Source organism: Pinus tabuliformis, chromosome 5_1, assembly GCF_031772625.1.
Source record: "Pinus tabuliformis cultivar Carrire ecotype Pingquan chromosome 5_1, CPIR1, whole genome shotgun sequence".
NCBI lineage: Eukaryota > Viridiplantae > Streptophyta > Pinopsida > Pinales > Pinaceae > Pinus > Pinus tabuliformis.
Window position 1 is genome coordinate 954,511,020 of NC_142305.1, and position 6,000 is coordinate 954,517,019.

Sequence of the window (6,000 nt, forward strand, 5' to 3'; positions counted from 1 at the left end):
TCTCATTAATGAGAGTCCATGAATTACTCCCTCTACCTCTAGAGTCCTAATCAAAATAGGAACTGATAAGACACATGTCTTCTTAGAGTTACAATACAATTAGGAGATGTGACATATATCCTCATGTTCCCATGATTCTTTCCACTCAAATTCGAATTTGGCATTGGGGTGCCACATAAGGGTCTTCTAGAAGCCTCCTTTCAACCTACACATGTCAACAATCTCAACCCATTTGTTAGGTATAAGCATATGCACATTATTTTCTAATGTTTAACCACAAATTCACTTAAAAGGCTTAGAAATAATAAAGATTGGAAAAACATAAAGGTGGCCCAATGATAATGAAAGTGGGATGAATGTGGTGACATAGTAGTGAAATGGAGGTGATATAATGGACATAATAGTGAAAGTGTAATGGAAATGAATGACATTTTCAAGACTCAACAACAGGTGTCCGTTCACGAGGATCGTGGGGATTGTGACCAGCCGGAGCAAAGGAACGGGAGCGATGACTCTTCTACAAATACTAGCGTTGGAATCTAGGTAGGCCCTCATCATCGGTCTGTGATTTGCAATTAGGAACCTGCGTGTTAGCGTTGTTTGATTGTTGCTAGACCCCATTTGGGCTAGTAGGGATCGCCTCTGTCCGCAGAGGGGATTTACCTCCACAACAATGCAAATAAAGAGTTGAGTAATGAAATAGTATCCACCATAGGTCATTAGATTATTGAGCACAATGAAGTCCCTAAATTATGAAGAGAAAAATAGTAACAAAGAAAAACTTAAGTCCAAATTAGATGAATCCTCGATGTAATGGAAGAGAGCATTGACGTGAATGCATGCCCATTTTTTGGAAGTTGTAATTAGTAAACACAAATTCAATAAGAATTTATAAGGGATCCCCAAGCCTTCAATGATGGTGGAGCATGGAAATATGTTAATCAAAGATGTTTCTGACCCTAGTAAATGATTGTTGAACTACCAAAGTTTGAAAAAGAGAGGAAAACAACTTCCTTGCCTACAAAGTCACAATATAGAGGGGTGCAAAGGTACCCATGGGGGAATTCATAACATATATTCATCTTGAAAATAAGCATGGATATGGTTTGGAATGTTTGATACAGTAGAAGAAGCGACCTTGGTTTATGAAAAAAACACTCTAAAGATGAAGGGAGCTCATACCTTTCTCAACCCTTTTTTTGCACATGGTGGCAAAGGCCCATCACAAGAACTCAAAGCCATGTTAGCCTCCTTGCTTTAAAATTCCTAACCCCTTAACAGGTCAAATGATGGTACATCAATGTATAGGAAAAATCCCAACAAATTGTTTTAGGAAAATTTCGGCTATCCCCAAAACAAATTAGTTTGCAAAGGTGTGGATTTGATGGGTACATAATAAAAGTGTGATATTGTATGGCCCATGAATTGTAAGAAGATAGGTGGATGGTTTGATAGATAGCGGTTGGACACAAAGTGGATTCCAAAGTGGTTATGGATAGATGACGAAGCTCTAAATAAAACCGCCCCCCTTAGAAAATGCATTTAGCATAATTAATCTGACCATTTAATTTTGTTGATGTTTTTTAAAAGTAATAATAAAATTTCCAACATCCAAAGTACCTTTATATATTTTCTTTACAACAAAAGAATTCATATAACTCATATGTAACTTTTCTTACATTTTCTTTTCCAAAATTGAAATGAGAAGTGGTTGATCGACTTCCACTAAAGACATAAACATAAATCACCATTTTAAATAGTTAATTATGACATGTCTTTGAAACATTTTCTTTATTTAATTAAAAAAATGTAATTGTATCAAATGAAAAAGGAATAACTATATGAATCATTTCAACTACATATAGAAAATGCATATATACAATTCCTTAACTTAAAATGTAATTTTTACATTTAATGATGGATGGTATGTTTAATCATGACATCTTAAGAAGTGTATTTTTTTTTAATTTATTTTCTTAATTAAAGAAATGTTGATGATATCAAATAGGAAAGGAAAAATGACAGGGTTCATTTCATAGATCTATCCTAATGATGAGCCACAGTTGATGGCTCGAAACATTGATTCTAAAAATAATGGATGGGAAAATTCCGGAAGAAAATTCTACACAATGCATATATACAATTAATAATGCTAAAATCTAATTTATACAATGATTAATGGATAAAATAAGGATTATTCCATTCAAAACTGGGTTTGAGATTAAATTATTTCCATATATTTCATCTTGATATCCATTTACTCTCATGACAGAACATAGTACATATCTCGTGAATTGTAAGAATACAAGTGTATTGACATATTGGTGGGACATGTGACAAACTCCAAGTGGACATGAAAAATGACGAAGGCCCGAATAGAACTGCTCCCTTAAAAAACACCTTCAGTGTAATTAGATGCAATTTACCACCTGACATGTTTAAAATTGTTTGTTGTAGTTTGGGATAATCTCCAACATATAGATTTTTTAATGACATATAATGTTGGATTCCTTCCACCTCTTCTAACTTGGAACACCCACTAATGGACAGTCGTTGAAGTTGTGACACTTGCCCCAATCCCTTTGTTCTCTTCAACCTCACACACCCAATTGTGTTCAAATACTTGAAAGATAACAATGATTCCATACATGGAAACTCCTCCAATTTCTTGCAATGATCTGCAGATCAAAACTAGGATAAAAAATGAAAGTGCTCAAAATCTCCCAAAACTAGTGCTAAATCGTAGTGTTCATCATCTTAATTCCAACGCTGCTTGAGTCACTTCAATTTGATGTTGTACGAGGAAGTTATGATGTTATGGCATTTTTTCCCAACAACTAGAAAGTAAAAAGTCAAACAACAAGGTTGACTAGGTTGCTGGCTAGGCAGACCGTACAACTGATGTCATGTTGACGCCAACATGTTGACTGGCTGTACGACAGATAAAAGGTCCAATCTTGGCACGACATGTGGCAAATCTATACTAAGGTAGGTGGCACGGATTTATTGGTTGGTTTGGTTTGAAGTGGTCCAACGACGAGGTGCCGTGTGGCCCAATGAGAGGGTGCCATGTAGCCCTCTATTATTGGCCAAATTTTTTATTAAAGGGTCGAAGGGCCTTAATAGGGTTCGGTCCTTAGACCTCTCGCAACACAACTCCATGTCCAACCATCAGCCACATGATGAATCTTAATATGTATGTGGCCTTAGTGCTATTTGAATTTTAGTGGTCGACGCATTGCAGGAAGGGGCGGGGCACATGGCCCCAGTTGTTGTAGGGAAAAGTATCCGACTCGGATGACCCTATCCCACTCTAAGGGTGATAGTACCTCAGCAACAACTGTAAAGAAAACTACTTAAGGTTTACTTCTTTATGAAAGCAAGAGAGAATGAAGAAATGCACTAACCGTTGCCTTGCGCTTAATGTCGAATCCAAACTCTCCTCTTTGCTTGCTTGCTCCCAGTTCCTTGCTCTTTTGCTGGCCCAGCTACAATGAGATCCTGCAAAATACCAAAGAAGGAAACTACAAGAAGCATGCAATCATAACTGATTCAAGGATTAGCATAAATCAAATATACAATTATCACAACACATCATTGAAACAAGTGTATATGGAAGAACCTCAATAGCTTTTATTAATGAAGAAGTAAAGTTCTGAGAGAGTTACAACCATTGAAGGCCCCAATCCAGCAACACCTCCCAGCAGAAAGAATTTCTCCTCTTCACCTCCTTCAAGCAATCACCCAATAGCTCTATAGTGAAACCAACAGCATATCATTACTTTGCACAAAATTCCAGCCTCCTGAGCTCATAGGAGAGAGCTCAATATATAGATGAATTGAGAAAGGATGAGTCAGCTTGCAACTGATGTGTAGCTGCCTTGTGTCCTCTCTCTCTTCAGTTGATCTTCAGTTCTTGAGTCCACTTGGAGAACCTTGCTTCCACTTGGAGAAACAGAGCCTCTGACTCATCACAAGGCGAAATCCCTGATCCAAGTGTCATTTTTGGAAGATTCCAGAGCAATGACTCAGTGTGCCACTTGTCCCATCTCGCTCAGCGCAGGTGGCCTTTGTTCCACTTGCTTTGCAACGCAGGTACACCATGGAGGAGTTGAGTTTCAGCGCAGAAGCCTAGTGGAGCACCTGCTTTGATTTCAGGATTGCTTGTTTTTGAGTGTTTTCAGGTGGAGAACTGATCTGAGAGCTGTTGGTTTGCTGACCTTGTTCCTCTAGGGGTAGGAACATCATGTTTAGGGACTTTGGATCCTTGGATTATTGACAATTCATGCCTGTTGCTGTAAGGCACAAAATTGTCTATAACAGATGCCCCCTAAAGTATGAGGTCGTTTATCGGGTGAAATGCTTTATTAGGAGGATCCGAAGTTCATTCAATTCGCTGAGAAGTGTCCTGTAATAAGATACAATACAATACATTATTTTTCATACTTTTTCATGATCTAGCTGAGGCGGGCATTCCCATGCTCAGCTTTATAAATACATTTTGGTACATAGAACAGACGATTGTCTGATGATAGACTGATAATTCTCTGCTGAAATTATCATCCTTTGAGAAGGATGATCATCTGCTGCAATGATGTACATATCAAATGTCTTTATATCCTGAATATATATCGCAGCCCGGATGGATGAAACTAGATCCGGGGTCTTCAATCTCTTCCGATCTTCACTCGATGTACAAGTCGATCCATGTGAGAATTTCTTGAAGTCGAACATGGAAAGACATCGCTTGATTACCGGTCAATGATGTAAACCGTTAACAAGCGCGAGAGGAATCACCGATAAGGATGATGACCCTCAAGGTACGACAGTACAATTCACATGGTGGGAATAAAGGACTTGGCGTCGACCACCATGCAAAATCTTCTGGTCGAAGGTCATTGATGTATACCTGTCGCCGGAAGTGAGAAACTTGCCATTGAGGCATGCAAGCTTCAAAGTACTGAAGGGGTTGTTCCTAGATCAACTCCTTGGATAATGAGCTGATGTCGACAAGGAGCGATCCGTCAAAGGAGGGCCTTAATGAATCCCACATCAGTGACACGGAACGGAGCTAGTGATTGTGATGAGGTGAAAACAAACTGTGATGTATGATTCAGGGTGGCGGTCATGAAACGGATGAAGGACAATGTATGGCAGTGGATGGGACACGGTTGACTCTTTGCAGAACAACATCTCTTGAACATATAACGACACTGATGTGATGGATCGGTAGCACTACCCCAAATATGGATGGTGTGGCGAGGACCATGGTGATGAGACCGGTGAATGAAACAACCCAACCCGATGTGATACGGAGGACAAAGTGTCATGTTCAAGAGCGACTTGCTACCATTAAGGCTGTGAGGTTCTCCCAATTTTTCCCCAGTCATTGCTGACCAGTACCTCTTTATTTTTTATCAAGCTTGAGGAGGATAACATATGCTTGTTCTATAACCTGCCCTTCGGGCAAGCCCATCGCTATGTTTTAACGAGCCTAGCGATAGGGAAACTCGTTCTCGTCTAAAGACAAGTTTGTCGCTATTTAATGAATTTAACGAGTCTAACGACAAGGATAACTCGGTCCTTTTCATTTTTAGAGAGTCTGAAAAGGTACATAAAGTCAACTCCAAAATTCCTTTTTCGTCATCTAATCCCTTAAGTCCGAAAAAGTATAAAACAATACAGAAGGGATGAATTTTCGATTGCTTTAACGAGCCGAACAAAACAAGCGCTCGATCTTTTTGTGCAGTAATCCCTCAGGTCCAAAAAAGATTAAAATCTAGAGGAGGGATAGCTCTTCCGGTCGTTTAACGAGCTGGAAGGCCAAAACTCGGCAAACTTTTCATATTTTACGAGTCAGTGAAAAGAGCTCAAAGAAGACTCGTCTTTTGAGGAACGAGTGATAAACAGGGATAGCAGCAGATTCCAGGTACAGGTTGGAATATTCCAATCACGGCAGTGTCACAAGGATGGCTAAGTGAAATCACTCTTCGCAGCTGT